This window comes from Podarcis bocagei, assembly GCF_964188305.1.
Source record: "Podarcis bocagei genome assembly, chromosome: 6".
In the NCBI taxonomy this organism is placed as follows: Eukaryota; Metazoa; Chordata; class Lepidosauria; order Squamata; family Lacertidae; genus Podarcis; species Podarcis bocagei.
In genome coordinates, this window is record NC_138130.1 from 11,812,074 (window position 1) to 11,833,804 (window position 21,731).

At 44.4% G+C, this 21,731-nt stretch overlaps 1 long non-coding RNA gene across 2 annotated transcripts in view; it reads right to left on the reverse strand.

Annotated features, from left to right (window-relative positions):
- LOC308589515 overlaps window positions 1–15,008 on the reverse strand; it is a 28,723-nt gene extending 13,715 nt beyond the window's left edge. For both annotated transcript variants that reach the window (XR_014009341.1, XR_014009342.1), the window contains exons 1-2: window positions 14,950–15,008; window positions 13,538–13,612 (exon numbers count right to left, since the gene is read on the reverse strand). This is a non-coding gene — a long non-coding RNA (uncharacterized lncRNA). The remainder of the gene's footprint in view (window positions 1–13,537; window positions 13,613–14,949) is intronic.
- Between the last annotated feature and the right edge of the window lie 6,723 nt (window positions 15,009–21,731).

Sequence of the window (21,731 nt, forward strand, 5' to 3'; positions counted from 1 at the left end):
TGTCCTTGGGAGTCTGCCACGTTAATAGTGGGGTGCCTCCTCCTATGCCAATTCTATAGCCTGGCATGTATAGATTAAAACCTCACATACAGGTCAGATGCTCTACCGCTGCGTGTTCAATCCGTGTGCAGATGTAGCCCTAAGGGCAAGCTGCCCAGTCAGTGTGTGACTCAAGGATCCCATTTAATTATTTTCATTTCATAAAATTTATACACCGCTTGGTTATTAAAAACAACAACCTCAAAGCAATTTACAAAAAGATAAAACCATAAAACAAGGAAAAAATCACAACACATGCAAGAAGTTAAAATACTGAACTTTTACCTGTGAAAAAGAAGACATGTCCTTGAAAAAGAGGATAAATGGCAACCCTACGCCTACACCAATAGTAGGCAACAGAAGGAAAGAACAATATCTCCATCTCCACCCCCCCACCCCCCGTTTCCTTTCCGCCAACTGCAAGATGTCTATGATGAAAGTGTCTCTCACCAGACATAAACAAACTGTGAAAAAGACCATGAATTTAAAGTGGAGACAATAGATGTACCTTTTCCTGCTTATCTGTTTACTTTGTAACACAAAAAACCCTTAATAAAAACTTTTTTTAAAAAAGAAGTTAAAATACTGAAACAGTCTAAAATTCGCATCAGCATTTCTCAGAATCTGGGTAGGCTGATCCAACCAAGAATGTTGTTAGCAGGTGCCAAAAGGAATACAGCAAAGGCACCTGCTTGATCTCAATAGGCAAAGGTGTCTCTGAAGTTCCACTTTTAACAGGAAGTGAGAGAAGACCATGAACAGTGAGAACTGTCCATACCCTTCCTTCACTTTGAGGCCAGCATTTAAGCAATCAGAACGTAAATTCATTTAAAAAAGAAAGAAAGGTGACATGGCTGTAATTTGAATTTTGCATACATGGACATTATTCATTTATTTAAAGAGTAAAGGTAAAGGGACCCCTGACCGTTAAGTCCAGTCGCGGACGACTCTGGGGTTGCGACGCTCATCTCACTTCAGTGGACGAGGGAGCCGGTGTTTGTCCGCAGACAGCTTCTGGGTCATGTGGCCGGCATGACTAAGCCGCTTCTGGCGAACCAGAGCAGCACATGGAAACGCCGTTTACCTTCCCGCCGGAGTGTAACCTATTTATCTACTTGTACTTGACGTGCTTTTAAACTGCTATATTGGCAGGGGCTGGGACCAAACAACGGGAGCTCAGCCCATCGCGGGCATTCGAATCACTGACCTTCTGATCGGCAAGCCCTAGGTTCTGTGGTTTAGACCACAGCATCATCCACATCCCTTATTAAAGCGTAAGGTAAAGGTAAACCATTAGGTCCAGTCGCGGACAACTGTGAGGTTGCGGCGCTGATCTCACTTTACTGGCCGAGGGAGCTGGCATACAGCGTCCGGGTCATGTGGCCAGAATGACTAAGCCACCAGGGCTTAAAAAAAAGTGGGGGAGGCACAGGTGCAATCTGGAAACCAACAAAAACAGTGGCGAACTTGGGGTCTCAAATTTCAGCAGCGTCCTGTGCAATGCTAAAATTCGCCCCCACGTACACGTCAACAGCATGGTTGGGGTGCCCCCTGTGTCATGGTACCTTGTGCGGCTGAACCGGTTCTGCTATCCTAAAACCATCTCTGACAAAAATCTGGAGCCAGACTATTACCCTCCAAAGTGCTGTGACCTGCAAGTCTAGTAAATCTAAAATTATTTAACTGTAACACTAACACAGGGATTCAAAGTATTAAACAAGTGCAATTAAACCAAGGGGAAGCCAACATGATGCCTCTGGGATGTTGCCAGACTCCCACTGGCCTCTGCCAGCATGGGATTATGGGAGTTGTAGTCCACAGCTTCTGCAGGGCACCATGTTGGGACCTCCTGAGTTAAACTCTCTGATCTGAGCTTGTTTTTCTCAGCAAGTCTCTTGTATGTGTGAGTCTGGAACCGAGCCATACAATTACCCAAGCACCACCCTGCTCTTAGGTCTTAGACACCAAAATGTCCACATCACTGATAGCAATTGTCGGTGTTCTTGAATGATCCAGCCTTTGTTGACAGAAATGAAATGTTTCCTATTGACCTCAGTGCCCACTGGACTAAGCCCTCAGTTTGGAAACAAAAATGCTGGATCATCCTGCATTCTGCACAACTACAGTTTGTGCGCTAGCTAAGCCTCAGCACTTCCTGTACACAAAGCAAGTCATAAAAACTGCACAGGCAGAGAAAATATAAATTAACTCATAATTAAGCTCAGTTTGAATTACAGAAATGCGAAAGGATGTTGGAACGTAGCCAGGGCTCACTATACATTCAGGGATTGTGAACCTAACAGATTTGATATATGAATCGAGATATTCTAAGTAGCAGCATGAAATGAGACAGAATGGTCGGGTGCCTTGGATTGGGTGCGGGGGGCAATTTGCTATGGCAGCTTGGAAAATAAGTCAAAAATAGGTTGCTCTTACACAATCCTTGGACTGCAGAGGGGAAGAATTTCCAGTAGCAACCAGGATGGATAATATGGGTTTGGAACATTTGTGGATCAAGTCCACAATGTCCTCTGGGAACCCACATGGAGTTTTAGGTACATATCTGTTGTTGTTGTTTAGTCGTTTAGTCGTGTCCGACTCTTCGTGACCCCATGGACCAGAGCACGCCAGGCACTCCTGTCTTCCACTGCCTCCCGCAGTTTGGTCAAACTCATGCTGGTAGCTTCGAGAACACTGTCCAACCATCTCATCCTCTGTTATCCCCTTCTCCTTGTGCCCTCAATCTTTCCCAGCATCAGGGTCTTTTCCAGGGAGTCTTCTCTTTTCATGTGGTGGCCAAAGTATTGGAGCCTCAGCTTCAGGATCTGTCCTTCCAGTGAGCACTCAGGGCTGATTTCCTTCAGAATGGGTAGGTTTGTTCTTCTTGCAGTCCATGGGACTCTCAAGAGTCTCCTCCAGCACCATAATTCAAAAGCATCAATTCTTTAGCCATCAGCCTTCTTTATGGTCCAGCTCTCACTTCCATACATCACTACTGGGAAAAACCATAGCTTTAACTATCTATTTTTACATATTTTACATATTTTTACATATTTTACATATTTTTACATACATATTTTTACATATCTAGGAACATACATATAATGGTGGAATTGCAAGTCGTTTTCTGTGGTCAGCAGGAGCTTTTTTTCCTAGTGGATACTCTGTTCTACCCAAGAATTCCCCAAAGGTCTAGAAGATCCATGCTAATTCCATTAAATGGATTAATGGCAATTTCAGGCAATTCACTCTCAGCGTTTGGCACTAAAACACAGAATGCAAATATACAAGCTGAGAGGGACTTAAACAAAGAAGAAAACAATCTGAGATGAAATAAAGGGACGTATCACTTAAACATCAACACTTTTTCTTTTCTTTTCTGTACCTTATTTTTCTGTTTTGATCTGCACTGCTGAGGACAAAGGTAGATATCTCAGTAATCTTAAAAGCATCAACGAGAGGAATCTGGATGCTGAATGTTATTGACCGAGGCAAACAGAATGTAGAAGCCTTGCCCTCTGTGCCCTTATCTTCTGGCATGCTTCAAGCCAAGTGAGAAATCAGACTCACAGTCAACTTGGGGGAATACATCTTTGGAGTTCGTGTCAAGAATTTAGGGCAGCATTTCCCAAAATTAAAATTGGAGTCACACTTTGCTCTTAGGTTTAAAAAAAGGAAAGATACCTGTGTGTCAACTTGTTTTTAAACATTGAATTTTACTGCTATTTTAAAGGAATATATAAACCGCTTAGAGGGTTTTTTTTGGTGATTAAGTGGTTTATGCTGTCAACTGCCCCGTGATCCTTGGATGAGGGACGGTATATACTTTTACTTATGTATTTAATTATCCAGTTAAATTAAAGGAAGGATGAAAGCTGGCAACTCTTAAAGAAATGGATGGCTCAGTTACCCAGTTATTATTAGTTGTTTTCTTTATTTCATAAACTTTATATACCTCTCGACTGTAAAACAACAACAACAACAACACAAAACCTCATTGTGGGGTGGCTGGGTGTACATGTAAATTCCACCTTTCCTCCAGGGAGCTCACCTGTTGTATATTATTCTCCCCTTTCGCTCATTTTATCTTCACAACAAACCTGTGAGGTAGAATAAGGTAGGAGACAGTCACTGGCTCAAGGTCACTCTGTGAGCTTCGTGGCCCAGTGGAAATTTGAACCTTTACTTGCCAGGCTGTAGTCCAAAACTCCCCTTTGCTCAGGACTGAGGAATGGAAATGAACTTCCCCAGAGATTGTAATAATACTTCTAGGACCATCACTTCTCCTCTAGATGATCTCCCTGTCTTTATACCAGTAGAGGAGGAGCCTTACATGGGTTTCCTAGGCATAGAGTGATGATGTCATTCAACCTCATGGCTTAATTTTTCAAGGTACACTTCAGTCCTTCTTATTACCAGAGAAGCACTGACATAGAATGTAATGCCATCTTTGCAGGCTGGCCCAAGACATTTTGCTGACTGAGATGAAGGAAAAACAGGCTCCCTTCCCACATTCCATGTAAAGAAGCTGACTGGATGAGCAGTCAAATATTACTTCAACACTGGCAAAGGAGAGGTATCCTCCACTGTACCTGAGGGCAGCAGTCTACTTTAGGAGACGCACAACAAGTTGTGCGGTACAGCACAATGGTCTGTCCTCCAGCACCTTGTTGTTGCCCCCTGCTCTCCAGTATTTGTTGCCTGAGGAAGCCTCCTCACTCTGTCTAACAGTAGGACTGGCCCTGAAAGTGTTCTTCTCTGTATGAGGACGTAAAAAGAAGGAAAAAAAGAAAGCTGAGATTTTCAGAATTTTTGAATGATCTCCCTTTTTCAGTCATTCACCACCAATTTCAGTATTTCTGCATTATAACTATTACAGTCACAGGTAGCATGTTTTTTTGTAGCTACGTGAAAGCATCTATTACCACATTAGTTGCTATATATATGCTCCAATTATCCCCATTTGTTCTCGTGGTTTTGAGAATGCTATTATTTCTCTCCCCAGGAAATGCATCACAAAACAAAGTAATAAAAGCAAGTTTTCTTCCGTGCAGATTTAACACTATATACACACACATGCTGTCTTGAAACTATATTAACATAAAGACACTTATTTAGATGGGTGGATCACAGGGACATAGATCAGTGCAGTTTCATTTCTCAAGATGGCACAATCAACTGTAAAGCAGGAAAATGCAGATAAACAAAAGAAGCCTTGATCTCTGTGGGACAGATGGATCAACAATTGATATCAAATAGCATCTCCATATGGCAACGGAAACTGCTTATGAATGGAGTGAAGGGAGTGTGATGCAATGAGTTCAAAATGCACTTGTAATACGCAGCTAGGAAAGGACCTTAATAGGCTCATGCTTTGCCAACTGCAGGGGTTCAAAATGCTGACGCTTGTCTCTACATATTCCTGTCCAAACACTAAGGCAAGAGTTCTCAAACTTTCTATTAGGGAAAAGCCCCTAGCCACTGCTTTATCAGTTCAAGTATTGCTGCTTTTAGGCCACAACGTATTTATTGATCATTCATCCTGATTGGCTTGCGGTTAGATTGTACCCAGTCTTTACTGAGCATTCGTTCTGGTTTGTTTACAGGGTGGCTATATAGCAATGAGCATTCATCCTGAATGTTTATGTGTCTCCTTTAGTCATTCGTTCGTGCCACACTTTTCATTGCATTTCCATGTCACTTTCCAAACCACAATAAGTTCTATTCTTTTTAAGAAGTGGATTGATAGCAAGGGGATGGTATAAACAATATACAAAATACTGCTCAAAAATCCCACAAACCCCCTCTACATAATAATAATAAAAAAGTGTGAGTACAATACAGTGGTACCTCGGGTTACAAACACCTCGGATTACAAACACTTTGGGTTACAGACTCAGGTTAGTACCTCGGGTTAAGAACTTTCCCCCAGGATGATAATAGAAATCGTGCGCTGGCGGCGCAGCGGCAGCAGGAGGCCCCATTAGCTAAAGTGGTACCTCAGGTTAAGAACAGTTTCAGGTTAAGAATGGACCTCCGGAACGAATTAAGTTCATAACCAGAGGTACCACTGTATAGGCTACGAAATAAACCCTACCCAATGGACTAGAATGTGGTCTAAACCTCCCTTTAAATCCATCTCAGCCTAAAGAAAATAACTCACTCTGAAACTCACTTACAGATGGTACCTAACACCACGGAAACTGGCGCTGATACACCCAGAAACCTCACCAAAATGCTGGAGAGGCTGCAACTCTGCAGGTACATATCTCCACATGAGGTGGAAATGCCTCAAAATCCAACCCTTTTGGACAGCAGTCCTAATATGCAAAATAACTACCATACTTTTCCATGTGTAACACTAGGTTTTTTTACTTTAAAATAAGTTAAAATTCTAGGGGCGTCTAATACACGCATAGTGTATATGCCCATTTTCTAAATTCGGGGTCCCCAAAAGTAGGGGGTGTCTTAGACATGGGAGCATCTTATACACGCAAAAATATGGTAAACAGGTATTAGAAGTCACCCCAGAACTGGCCCTACTGAACATTTCCCAAGATAATAATGCCCATTCACACAATAAAGAGCTCATAACCGACCTATTCTCAGCAGCCAGAAGCACCATAGCCAGACACCGGAGAAACCTGTCAGCTGTAAGGTAAAAGGTAAAAGGGAAAGGACCCCTGGATGGTTAAGTCCAGTCAAAAGCGACTATGGGGTGTGGTGCTCATCTCACTTTCAAGTTGAGGGAGCCGGCGTTTGTCCTCAGATAGCTTTCCAGGTCATGTGGCCAGCATGACTAAACCGCTTCTGGTGCAATGGAACACCATGACAGAAACCAGAGCACACAGAAACACCATTTATGTTTCCGCTGCAGCGGTACCTGTTTATCTACTCGCACTGGCGTGCTTTCGAACTGCTAGGTTGGCAGGAGATGGGACAGAGCAACGGGAGCTCACGCCGCCACAGGGATTCGAACCGCTGACCTTCTGATCAGCAAGCCCAAGAGGCTCAGTGGTTTAGGCCGCCTTGTCAGGAGTGAACATGGACCACTGGTACCAAATGGTATGGGGAACAGCCTTACTAGAAAAGCTGACCAACAGACTGAAACTGACATGGGGACAAATATAATAGGACACCTTCACTCCACTATAGCTCCCCTTTATCAAATCACAGCCCAACAAGACGGCAAGAACCCACTGACAGCACGAAAAATCAATATGGCTTCGTTGACCCAACAATCCCCCCCACACACACACACATGCAAACAAACCTCACTGCAGACAACCAAGCATACCCTGGAGCTCTCCAATCCCTCTCACTACTAAGGAAATGTAATAAGCGAATAAAAAGAGAACCTACCCAGTTGACGCTGACGCCTACCCAGTTGACCCAGTTTCACCACACCACCCCTCTTCTCCCCCTCTCTTCCTCCCCAACCTTATACAGAATACAACACTAACGTCTCATATCAAATGTAACTGATCTGCAGAAAAGACTTCACAACTGAAAAAAGAGACAACGCACATACGTTTGGCCTCTGTTAGGATCAAACTAGACTTGGGCTGTGTACGCATTTAAAGCACTCACCCCACCCCAAGAATTCTGTGAACCTTAGTTTGACCCTCACAGAATATTGTCAGCACTCATAACAAACTACAGTTCCAGGATTCTTCCAGGGAAGTGAATATTGTGCTGGTGTAAAGTTACACCAGATCCAGTCTTCATTCAGGAGTGGGGACTACGCTTGTTGAAACACCCTAAGCCTGAACAGAGAGAAAACACGCCTTTAAAATAGCATTTGAGTCATACAACCCTTCCTGCTGGCTAAATTTACACCGGGTTATCAGGTCATGTGATTGAGTTGAATGAGTTTAGTATCTGGCCTAAGCTTCCCCCTCTCTGGACCTGCCCCTACCTTGCTCCCATAATACCCCTCTGTCAATGCTTATGCAGGTTTAAGATCCACCAAGCTCTGCCCAGCCAGCTGGGACAATAGGGGAGATATGCTGGCTCAGACGGAGACCCACTGGATCCTACCCCACTCATCCCTCTTCCCCTTGCTATAGGATTGTTCCCTAAAGCTGGGAAACGTTGCCTCTTAAATAGTGTCATCTGCATAGCCGAAGCTGGTCAAAAAAATATTGCCTGCTAAGGAAGGGTTCCAGATAGATTTGATCCCAAGGAAACAGACTATATCTTGGGCATATGGGACTCATGGACTCTAGACATGCCTATTCTTACACTGGGAAGGCAAAGGCAGCACTTATCAAGGACAAAAGGGAAAGAAAGCAGAGGCTAGCCAAGAGACGCAAGACTCAGGGTAATGCTTAGTAAATTGGCCAGCAGCCCAGACCTTAGGTACTCCTTCAAATAGGCTGATGTGCAGAGATTGATTAAAGGGTAAATGAGGACACTGGGCAAAAATCCACCAAGCACTGCAGCCGGTCAACCTTCATTCACTTAGGAAAACTGATATCCAATTGTGTAACAGAGCCTGATGAAACATAAACCTAGAAAACAGGGGGTAGTCTGTGTTGGTCTCTCCTCTCTCGAGCGTCAATGAAATCTATGCTGGACAATAAGCAGCCATGCTTGGTGAATTATTACTGCACCTAAAAGCATCAGACCGTATATTTTAAAATGGCGGCTCCCCCCCCCCCCCGACAATGCCTCGTTTCTAGAATTTTTGAAGTGCCTCCAGCAATCCCGCTGAGGTCCCAGAAGGCAGCCTCCAGAATGGACAGGTGCTTTCTTTAGCTCACGGGAAAATTCCACCGCAAGTCTTGTTCGCAAATGGTCAAGAGTTAAAGGTGAGCAGTGAGGTGGCCCAATTTGCTGGCGCTATTGAGCTGTTCAGGTCACTGAAACAAAACAATCACCTCAGGGCAATTGTGGCTGGTGCTCTATGGGACTGGTAGGGAGGAAGCAGGGCTGGCGCACCCACGAGGCAAGGTGAGGCAACTGCCTCAGGTGGCAAGATCCCTTGCTGCTGCTGTGGTGCATTCCTTGGAGGTCAGATCTGCCTCCTCAGCAGCCACCCAAATCCCACTTCTACAGCAGCCTCTTAGAGACTAGGAGGCGCTGCTGGTCTCCTCTCACCCTTGTCCCCAGTGTAGATAATTATTTCTCCCTTGTTCCCGATGTAGATCTTCACTCGCCCCTGCTTCCCTGTGAAGGAGGAGCACCCATTTGTGGTTCTCCTCATGGGCCAAAATGTTTTGGGCCACCACCAACAGTAGGTGGTGTCAAAGTCAGGAAGAGCCAACTGATTCTAGTTTTGTCCTCCACCTCCTGGACAACTGTTATGTACTGAGTTGAATAGGATCCAAAATGCAGCAGTCTGATTGGTCCTAGAAAAATAGGATTCAGAATGCAGCTGTCTGATTGGTCCTAGAACAATGCAGCAGTATGATTGGTCTGCAGGAGCCACCCAATCCGACTCCAGATGGAAGTGAATCCACAACCTGATTGGCCTACAGGAGAATTCCGGAATTAGCCAATCACGTGCAGCCCATTGTGTAAATAATGTATATAAAGCAGATACTTTGAGGGGACTTCCATTCCCTCCTCACCACTATGAGCTGAATAAAGAGCATGAAATCCACTCTCGACTCTGAGTATATTTCAACAACATTGGAGGAGGGGGAATTAGGAAGGTTGTGGTTGGCGGGTATCTGGCTGGCTGAGACTAGACTGAGGATGGTGAAGCAGTGACCCACTCATTTTAATGGACCAGTCTCTCAGCTACTTCTTCCTCATCCCTCCACCCTTACCTCAATACACTGTCTCTTTACAGCTGCCTAGCTGCTGGGTTCTCTTGTCTCCCAGCCTCGCAAAGTCCTGATACCTCTTTCTATTCCTGTCCTGTCTCTCAAAACTTCTCCCTAGGACCTCTGTCGGGTTTTAATCGCAGCCAGAATGATAGCTTTCCCTGCAGAGACTCTTGATAGCTCTATTTCCCAAGTTTATCCTATCATACCAGCTTATCAACATCAAACGCTTCGTCATATCAAGCACGATACATACAGAATGGATGGGAGCGGACTTATTCTAACAAACAAACAAAACTTGAGATGTGCTTTAGCTTGTTACAGGCTTCTAGGAAGCAAAGTAGAGGTTTTTCATATTGATTTGCTGATTTGTTTGTTTGTTTGTGAAATGGATATCCCAGCTTTCCGCCAAAAGATGCCCACAGCAGCTAAAAATGGTAAAAACTGGGCACAGAATAAAATAATAATAATAAAGTATAAAAAGCAGCTAACACATTTTTTAAAATCAATAAAATAATAATAAACATTCCTATTATGATAACTGTTAACAAACATTTTTTAGGTTATAGCTATTTATATTTATGATTATCTCTCCAAATTAACAGCACAATCCTATACATGTCTACAGGGAAATAAGCTCCTGGAGAGGACGCTGTGGTTTGCAAGGAGTCGGTAGTGCTAATAGTTCAAACCCTTAGGCTGCATCACACTTTGAGTGGCTAGAATATCACTTGCACATTTTCATTCTCACTAAGCCAATTGGCAAGAGCTTCCTTGTCTTTATACTTCTTTTATTTTTATTTAAACAAGCCCACCGGAGGATGTGTAGACCTAATGTTTCTCTGAACAGGCTCACTGTATCGTCTTGGGTACTCTGGAACCCTTTCAATCCAAGGGGTAGCCAGCTTAGTCAGCTTACAGCTGAAACGAAGCAATAGACAAGTTGCACTTCAAACATGGGCAAATGCCTTATTGAACAAGCATGAACAAGCAAGAACGATGCATCTGATGGACTTTAGCCAAAAAAAAGGGGGGGGGAGCTTAAGTGTAATAAATTTGTTTGTCCTTAAGGTGCTGGTAGTGTTCCTTTTGTTGTTGTGCTCACATTGCATTGTGGTCCATTTTACAGGGTTGTTGAGAGGGTGAAAAGACCATAAAACACTTTGGCAGATTCAAAATACTATTACAAAAAAGCAGGGTAGTGCAGAGGAAGGTTCAGATGACAACTCGGAGAGCAGCACCTATGGGAGCACGGATTGCACTCAGCCTGCACATCCCATCACAACCTCTTTGGCCACGCCTCCATGATCTCTTTGGTTGCCAGGCAACCCCATCAGGTTGAATGTCCATCAGCCAGCAGTGTGCCAGTTCAGTGGGACTTACTTCTGGGTAGATGTACACAGGACTGAAGTCTATCAGCTAGGGTGCAGTCTTAGGACTGTAGTGCTGCACACTCTTTCAGGAGAGTATAGGTGCAATCCTACACAGATCTACTCAGAAGTAAGTCCCACTGCCTTGAGTGGTGTTCACTCGCAGGGAATGCAGTCTTGGGGTCACACTAAACTCATCGCAACTTACTTCTGAGAAAACATTCTTAGGATCCAGTTGCAATCTGAACGACTGGGAGAAAAGTCCAATGAGCTCACTGGGATGTAACATTTAAGTAAACCTGTTTAAGATAAGGCTGAATAAAGGTGTAACATAGTGGGTTAATTTTTTTAAAAGGGGAAAGAAAATTGCTGCGCTATTGAAAGGCAGAATGGAACAGTACACAGCGTAGCCCACATTATTCCAGCTGAAGGCGAAAGGAGGCAAATGAAAATGCTTCGAAATGTTTATTTGCCTCTCTAGCTCTAATTTTTAATGAGTAATGCCCTCTCTTTGTAATTTGATAGTTCTGGCAGACAGCACTATGGCAACCAGGCGGGGGGGGGGGGAATGGGTGGAGGAGAGAGGTTGCTTAGCAACGCAGAAGCTCTGGCCAGGCAAATACTGGCTTAAAGCGCAGCCTCCGCCTTCTCTTCCCCTGCCCCCACCTGTTTTAATCTGTCACTTTCCAACATCTGAAAACGATGATGTGTTTTATTTTTTTAAATGACTTTTAAAAAAAGATCACTGGTCTTTTGGAAAAGGAAGGCGAAAAGGAAACAGAGAAGAGCGCTAGGTAAATTTGCATGGCTTTTTAGGTGGCTTTTCCTGCATATGCACCTTCAGGATCAAGAGCAATAACTAAAATTATTTTATTTTTTAACAAACTGATAGAAACTGAGATTTCACTGTGCAATACTTCTATCTGTGATGCCTTATATGCACTTTTGGCAGCCCTCCAGATGCTGTTAGATCTATCAATGGCCAGAGATGAGAGAGAGAGTGCTGGTCCGGCAATATCTAGTTGCCCACAGGATTCCTATCCCTGGTCTAAGGTTTGGGCTGCGATGAAAACAGTGCTGTGACCCTGCAGCCAAAGATTATGCAATGTACACAATTAATACGTTTACCAAATGGCCTTTGCCATAAGCTTCTGGTAACACCAGTCCCCTGGGAGGTGCTTGCATTTAATCTCCCCCCACCAACAGATCGTTAGAGCTTTTAAAACAGCTCGTGATGAGTATCTGCTGGAAACATACAGACACAAAGACTCCTGGGTGCTGGATAAGATTACTTTGTCCTACCTTTTGCACACAGTCATGTGTGCATCGCATCTGCAGTGTGATCCCACCCAATGAAGCCTGTGCAGATCAGGGCCCCAAGGAAGGAGCTTTATCAAGAGAGGGGCAAGGGAAGGACAACCGTGTTGCTTCTGCTCAATCTCTCCATGATGTTTGACCACTGCATCCTCCTGGAGCCCTCTGGGAGCCGGGAAAACTGGGCCAAAGTGCTCCTGCTTAAGGGAGTGTTCCAGAGAGTAGCATTAGGTGACTGCCTTTCAGCTCCTTGGCTATGGGGTGTCGCAGGACACCGTATTGTCCCCGGTGTTGCTTCAGATCTGCACTGAACTGCTGGGAATTGATTGGAGGATTGGAGGTTCAATGTCATCAGTGCATTGAGTACACGCAGCTCCGTTTCTCTGTAACAGCTGAGGTATCTAGATGTACAGTATTCAAGTCCTTAGTCAGCAGAGAGACATTTTCTGATTCCTGTTTCAGAGGCCCAATGAGGATGTGCTGTCCCCATTATTGGTTTTGCCCAGTGCTTTTCTTCTAAAAAAATATTTAGGGGTATTCTTATTTTCCTATTCATATTGAAATACTGCCCCTCAATGAGGCCAAACTTAGATTCACAAAAAGTTTAGGGGTATGTGTACCCCAGCATACCCCCAGAAAAAAGCACTTGTTTTGCTTCTGGCAGGCCCTGCTACATGGAGGTATTTTAAAATTATTTTTAAAATGTGCTTGTTCAGTATTTGCATATTTTGTTCACCACTTGGATATTTTCTGAACAAGTGGCCTGTGGTTCCCAATAATTGCATGCATACGTGTGACTATGTCTGTGTTTCTTGCTAGGTTGTGTGAAATACTGGGCCAGAAAGTGTTTTGCTCATCACAAAAATGAACTGGTCAGACACAACAGAAATTATTTGTAGGATCAGGGAATGTTAGGACTGGAGAGAAGTTCAAACCTTTGTGTTTAGGGCACAACATCTTTCAGAGATGGTGCCATAAACTCCATAAAGCTGGCTATTAAATTCTGCACATCTGCCTCCTAAAACAAGAGTTTCCCCTCACCTTATGATATAGCTGGACTGGACTTGGAAGTTCATATTAGTATTCATTCATTCATTCCAGTATCTGTTGGTTCGCCTACACAGAGGAAAAAGTATAAATAAGTACTCTAATTACAGGTAAAACAATTTCAGAACGAAAAATAACAGTATTTTAAAACAATATATAAAATCCATCTTTTTATATGTTTTTCATTAAAAGCAGATTAAAATACGGATGTATTTGAAACTGATAAATATGGGGTCATATGTATTTTCCTTAGAGAGGTCCACAAATATGAAGCCAAAAAGCAAAACTGGTTTTATAGATGTTGATGGATGGCCTGTGAGCAGGGTCTCTAAGACAGATCTTCAGGTCCGAAGCAAGTTCATATAGGTTTCAGTGGTCTGAAGCCTGGTCTGAAACTGTTTAGAACACCATCAACACCTCAGACAAGTGGTCAATACAACTGGCACAATACAGGTGTTATATAATCCAGTGTCAGGCCGCCCCACCATCCATGGCTGTGTTCTGTACCAGCTGAAGTTTCCAAAACCATCTTTCAAGACAGTCCCACTTACAGCACGTTACAACAGTCTGGTCTGGTTGTAGTTAGGGCATGTGTAACTAAGGCAATGCACACTTTCTCTAGATAGGGTCACATCTGGCAAGCAAGTCTAAGCTGGTGAAAGGTGCTCATAACCACTGATAAATCCATGCACAGATAGCATCTGTGAGGACTTCCAAGCAGCAGACTTGGGAGCATGCAACCCCATTCTGAAATGACTGCAAACCTCTGGCCTGATCAGCAGCTTTGCCAACACTGTCTTATCTGGAATAAAATGCTTGCAAGCCAGGAATCACCAGCAGCCAATGAAAAGCTGCAGGTGGATCCAGGAATATTACATGTGTGAGAGAAAACATCACCAAATGTACTGAAGCAGCAGAGAAGCTGCAACAAATGCTGGACAGCAGTACAGGAAGACCCTTCTTTTGAAATAATGAAAACACCTGGTTCCTAAGTGTATGCCCATTTTGTGGAAGGGTATGTCTTCCGCGGGTGGCGCTGTGGGTAAAACCTCAGCGCCTAGGACTTGCCGATCGCATGGTCAGCGGTTCGAATCCCCACGGCGGGGTGCGCTCCCGCTGCTCGGTCCCAGCGCCTGCCAACCTAGCAGTTCGAAAGCACCCCCGGGTGCAAGTAGATAAATAGGGACCACTTACTAGCGGGAAGGTAAACGGCGTTTCCGTGTGTGCTGCGCTGGCTCGCCAGAGCAGCTTTGTCACGCTGGCCACGTGACCCGAAAGTGTCTGTGGACAGCGCTGGCTCCTGGCCTCTAGAGTGAGATGAGCGCACAACCTTAGAGTCTGTCAAGACTGGCCCGTACGGGCAGGGGTACCTTTACCTTTACCTTTACCTTTACCTTTACCTTTACCTTATGTCTTCCAGGACTGTTGTTGCAGGGATAGTGAGACAGCAGCAGCTGGAAGACAACAGGGAGGAGAAGACATCATAAAATCCATGGTAATCAGAACGCCAAACATAGCCTTCCTTGTCACAACAGGCTCTTATTTATACAACCTCATGCCACAATAACATCCCAGAATAATATTTTTGAAGTGACATAGGAGCAGTGGTGTAGCAGGGGTTGCCCATGCCCAGGCTGCACAGAGGGGTAGCTTGGAGAATGCGGCAGCTAGACTGGTGACTGGGAGCAGCCACCGAGACCATATAACAGTGGTCCTGAAAGATCTTCATTGGCTCCCAGTACGTTTCCAAGCACAATTCAAAGTGTTGGTGCTGACCTTTAAAGCCCTAAATGGCCTCAGTCCTGTATACCTGAAGGAGCATCTCCACCCCCATCGTCCAGCACCGAGGGCCTTCCAGCAGTTACCTCGCTATGAGAAGTGAGGTTACAGGGAACCAGGCAGAGGGCCTTCTCGGTAGTGGCGCCTGCCCTGTGGAACGCCCTCCCATCATGTGTCAAGGAAATAAGCAACTATTTTACTTTTAAAAGACAACTGAAGGCGGCCCTGTTTAGGGAAGTTTTTTATGTCTGATGCTATAGTGTTTTTAATATTTGGTTGGAAGCCACCCAGAGTGGCTGGGGAAACCCAGCCAGATGGGCGGGGTATAAATAATAAATTATTGTTATTATTATTGTAGGGAGATAAACATTCAGTACGCATGTGCATTCAACTGCCTAATGGCATCTGCGTCACCCAGGAGACCATAGCCGCAGAGATAAGAAATGTAGAGTCGTTCTGTTGTCTGGAGATGTCACTTCCTGGTTCGCATGAAGAAGCTATTTTCAATGGAGTCCAGCAATGGAAGTGTATTGAGGCAGCACCGGGTGTTGAAATTTTGTGCCCCTAACAATTTTGCGCCCGGGGCAACCACCTCTGTGGCCTGCCCACGTTATGCCACTGCATAGGAGCTCTGTTCCTCCTGCATAGGGAAGGAGGATGTGCCTGCTGGTCTCAAGCCTGACCGCCAAGCATTCATCAGGTGCATGTCTTGACCCAAACATGGATCAGCTCCCACAGTCACAATACACAACCTCAGTTTTAATCCAGCATTAATAACTGAACAGGGCCAAGACTCTTTCTGCTGTCAGTGTAAAAGGTATGCGTTAGAAAGATGACAAGCAAAATATCTGTGAATTGTTAGTCATCTGGGACAGAAATGACAAGGTTTTCCTTTTCCAGCATTCTGTGATAGCTCCAGCTCAGATTATTTGTCTGCAGTAATGAGGAATGCAGAGAACAGCACCTCTTGCTGCTCTCAAGGCAAGAAGAAGAAACGAGCAGCCATCAGTGAGCGAATGATGCCACCTGCTGATTTTTTCATTTGGCGGCCGGTATAATGAGACCAAGCAACCTTGCTCCTCTACAACCAAAAATTAAATAGTACAAAATGGTCCAGTCCACTTTACAGCTCAGGATTTCAGTAGGTCTGTCCTGAGCATGACTAGCATTGGATAAAACTCACTGAGTTTCATGTTGAAAGAAAGCCAGGACCAATATAGGTAATAAGGAAATAGCCGCAAAGTCATGGGCTCATATAGGGAAGATCTCATCCACATAGGCATTGGTTGGCCTCTGTGAAAACAAGATGCACTTGTGGTTTGACCTGACCGTATGCAAGTGGCAACCATGACACTTGTATCAGAATGAAACATCAGAGTTGTCCCTTATATGCTTCCAGGAAACATTGTTAAGCCCTCTTTTCACTGTATTTGCTAAATGTAAATTACAGTAATGAATAGATTGCATTGTGCCAAGTGTTGTTAGCTGTCTTCATTTTTAATAAACAACCAAGAAAAGGCAATAAAAATGTGTTATCAATCTGATCTTTTTAAATAATGATTTTTATTAATTTTGCAATTATAATCCAATGATAGCCTCATTATAAAAATGACAATTTAAAATACAATGACTAATACAGTGGTACCTCGGGTTACAAATGCTTTGGGTTACAAACGCTTCAGGTTACAAACTCCGCTAACCCGGAAGTAGTACCTCAGGTTGAGAACGGAAATCTGGCAGCAGCAGGAGGCCCCATTAGCAAAAGCGCGCCTCAGGTTAAAAATGGTTTCGGGTTAAGAATGGACCTCTGGAACGAATTAAGTTTGTAACCTGAGGTAACACTGAATCAATAATTCAAATACCAAATTATATAATTTAGATAAGGTGGCCCCCTCACATGCTAGAATTGATGGTTTTCTTTATTTCTGCGTTCCAAAATCTGATTGATTTTAATTACCGGTACATTCCAGTCATCATCATAATCCCTTATACAAAAGCTGCAATATTTATAACTTCTAATCCTGTTGACACATTAAATGATTTACAAGCCTACAAGAGAAAAACCATATATCAACCTGATTTTTAAAATGCTACCTTTAACTACCGTATTTTTTGCTCTATAAGACTCACTTTTTCCCTCCTAAAAAGTAAGGGGAAATGTGTGTGCGTCTTATGAAGCGAATGCAGGCTGCGCAGCTATCCCAGAAGCCAGAACAGCAAGAGGGATCGCTGCTTTCACTGCGCAGCAATCCCTCTTGTTGTTCTGGCAACTGAAATTCAGAATATTTTTTTTCTTGTTTTCCTCTTCCAAAAACTAGGTGCGTCTTATGGTCTGCTGCGTCTTATGGAGCGAAAAATGCGGTATTTCACACCCTCCAAGTGCCCCTATTTTCCAGGGACAGTCCCAGATTTACAGAAGCTGTCCCAACAATGTTTTATTGTGGGGTTTTTTTATATGTTTGAAGTCGCCCAGAGTGGCTGGGGCAATCCAGTCAGATGGGTTGGATATAAATAGTAAAATTATTATTATGAAATAGGACAGGCATTCCCAAACTCGGCCCTCTAGCTGTTTTGGGACTACAACTCCCATCATCCCTAGCTAACAGGACCAGTGGTCAGGGATGATGAGGACTGTAGTCCCAAAACAGCTGGAGGGACGAGTTTGGGGGTGCCTGAAATAGGACATCCCTATTTTCATCAGAGGGACGCGGGTGGCGCTGTCGGTTAAACCACAGAGCCTAGGACTTGCCGATCAGAAGGTCGGCGGTTCGAATCCCGGCAACAGGGTGAGCGCCTGTTGCTCGGTCCCTGCTCCTGCCAACCTAGCAGTTCGAAAGCACATCAAAGTGCAAGTAGATAAACAGGTACCGCTCCGGCGGGAAGGTAAACGGCGTTTCCGTGCACTGCTCTGGTTCGCCAGAAGCGGCTTAGTCATGCTGGCCACATGACCCGGAAGCTGTATGCCAGCTCCCTCAGTCAATAAAGCAAGATGAGCGCCGCAACCCCAGAGTCGGTCACGACTGGACCTAATGGTCAGGGGTCCCTTTACCTTTATTTTCATCAGAGAAATGTTGGGGGGTATGCTGTGTGCATATTTAAACATCTGTATCCGCATAAAATGGACACACTTGGGAATGTTCCAAGGCACTAGATAAATAACCACATATGTTTCGTAAAGGGAAACAGACCATCAAACTAATACAGGGGGTTTTTTTGTTTGGGGAATTTCTTTGCTTTTTTAATTAGCAGCAAAGTGTAAAGGGGAATGACTATCATCAGCAAGAGGGCACCCTTATCTATGGGACTGAGCAACCTTGAAAGGGTCACTTCCCTCTCCCTTCCGGCTTGAAAAAGGCCTCTCTCTTAATTCATCTCTTTCTGCTGCAAGGGCTCCCATTAAGGAGCCTTTTACTGGCCATTTTGTTATTGCTTCAACTTGGGCTTTATGCAAAGGCAGCCTGCTGGGCACTGTAAGCGTGACAGAAAAGAGGTGCACTGCTGTGCAGGAAGCTCTCCCTGTAAATAATGTTCCAATTAATAAGATAATTATACAGCCAGGGAAGACTTTATTGATGGTCTCCGCAAGTGAAGTGCTATTCTTAACCCGCTTGTGAAGGTTGCATTAACCTTCTCTCCTTGTCTTCAGAAGAGAGGGTTGAGAAATACATTACAGGCTGAAAGGAGGCTTCATGGGGAGCGATGAAACAAACGTTCGCTGCAAATGTGAGGGGCAAGGAATGTCTTTCACTGGACCCACTTGCTGCCAGGCACTTGGGGGGAAGACAGCTTTTAAATGCACATACTTTACTGGACTAGATTGGAATGGCTGGCGGAAGCAAGCCATCTTTCAATACAAACAAAAAGGGAGGCAGTGCAGTTTTAGGCTAAACAGCGAGCGGCTTCCTTTGCATCGTAGAATATTGAGTTCTGTCATTTTAAGATCAGCCACACAGGGCTGGTAAATGGTATACTCCCTCAAGCCGAAGGGAAAGTTCTCAGGGAAGAGAGGTGGTAGACAGGACCAGTTTGCCTAGGCCTGTGGTTCCCACACGCCCCACAGGGGGCAATTTGATTTTTAAGGGGGGAAATTCGAGAAAATTGTATTTTGAATTTGTTAAGTACCTTTATTTTATTGTATAGTAATTAAAATAGCAAAGTATTACAGAAAAAGCTTCCATTAAAATTACGGTATTTTTCCATGTATAAGACTAGGTTCCCCCCCGAAAAAATAATGTCAAAAATTAGGGGGTGTCTTATACACGGATAGTGCCAAGGGTGGACTGGCGATTGGTTGTTGCCCCAACATGGGGGCGTCTTATAGATGGGAAAAGACGGTATTTTATATTTATGCATTTCAGTTCTCTATTATATGTTCTGAAACTTTATTTGCTATTTATCATATCACTTCTTCTTCTTCTTCTTCTTCTTCTTCTTCTTCTTCTTCTTCTTGACAATTTCTTAGTGAGTTCTTCCTCAGTACTTCAACTGTCCTTTTGTTCTTTTATTTTTCTCTTTCATGGATGCCATGTTCTTTGGAAGCTTGTTTAGACCAAGTTAATGGCCTTTTAGGCTTCCTCTACATGAACAGGAATTCACTTTTTGAATAATAATAATCATTATATGTCACCGGGGGGGGGGGGCATCAGGATTTTAGAGATGCTTAAGTGAGGCATGGCCAAAAAAAGGTTGGGAAGCACTGGACTAGGCTCTTAAATAAAGAATTAAGACCTAAACCTCACAGTCTAAAAACGTTTAATTGGAATTTGTATGTGTAAGAGAAGAAGAAGAAGAAGAAGAAGAAGAAGAAGAAGAAGAAGAAGAAGAAGAATCCCACCTACCTGCTTGTGTTGCCCCAGCCACTCTGGGCGGCTTCCAACAAAAGATTAAAAATACATTAAAACATCAGTCATTAAAAACGTCCGTAAACAGGGCTGCCTTCAGATGTCTTCTAAATGTCAATATAGTTGTTTATTTCCTTGACATCTGATAGGAGGGCATTTCACATGGCAGGCGCCATCACCGAGAAGGCCCTCTGCCAGGTTCCATGCAATCTCACAGTGAGCGAACCACCAGAATTTCTTCAGAGCTGGACCTCAGGGTCCCGGCAAATGATGGGGGTGGAGACGCTCCTTCAGGTATCCTGGGCCGAGGCTGTTTAGGGCAGGGGTCAGCAACCTTTTTCAGCCGTGGGCCAGTCCACCGTCCCTCAGACCATGTGGCATAGCTGTCAAGTGTCCCTTATTTGAAGGGACAGTCCCTTAATCCAGCGCCATGTCCCGCTGCTGTCCCTTATTGATGGATGTCCCTTAAATGATGTCCCTTAAATTTCAAAGGAAGCAACTCCTCTCCCTCCCTCCCAGGGAGGAGGGAGGCTCCAACTGTGTTGCTTGGCTGTGTTGCTCACCCAATAAGAAGTCTAAGAACGACTGGGGGGGTGGAGCTTGCATGCCTCGTGTGTGGCTAGTTAATGCAAGCTGAGGGGTTTTTTGAATGCTGGACGCCATTTTGTTGCACGTGCTGCTACAAACTTTGCAGTGCAAAGCCAGGCCGGGGAGCCATCTTAAGTTGAGGCTGCATAGGCCTTGTGGTGCATGTGATTCAGATTCTATTCAGTTGAACCTCTGGTTACAAAGTTGGTTGGACAGTGTTCTCGAAGCTACCAGCATGAGTTTGACCAGACTGCAGGAGGACAGGAAGACTGGAGTGCCTGGAACAGGCGAGGCTGCAGGTCCCTTATTTTGGCTGCTGGTCCCTTATTTTCAAATCTGTAAGTTGACAGCTATGCCATGTAGTGGGCCAAACTATATATATATTTTGGGGGGGGGGGGAATGAACGAATTCCTATGCCCCACAAATAACCCAGAGATGCATTTTAAATAAAAGCACACATTCTACTCATGTAAAAACACCAGGCAGGCCCCACAAATCACCCAGAGATGCATTTTAAATAAAAGGACATATTCTACTCATGTAAAAACATGCTGATTCCCGGACCATCCGTGGGCTGGATTGAGAAGGCGATTGGGCCGCATCTGGCCCCCCCAGCCTTAGGTTGCCTACCCCTTAGGGCTTTAAAGGTCAGCACCAACACTTTGAATTGTGCTCAGAAATGTACTGGGAGCCAGTGAAGATCCTTTAGGACAGCGGTGTCCAAACTTTTTTCAAAGAGGGCCAGATTTGATAAAGTGAAGGGCCGTGAGGGCCGACCAAAGGGCCAGCTGAAGTTGTTGACCTTTTCTAGGGTTGAAGTTGTTGAGGTTATTTTAGAATTTTACCCCAGAAAATAAACTGCCATGGGGGCAGGATTTAACCGACTGCTGGGCTGGATTAGGTCCCCAAAACAGACTTTGGACATGCTTGCTTTAGGATATTGTAATGTGTATGGGTTGCTCGTGCGTAAGTTGCCGCC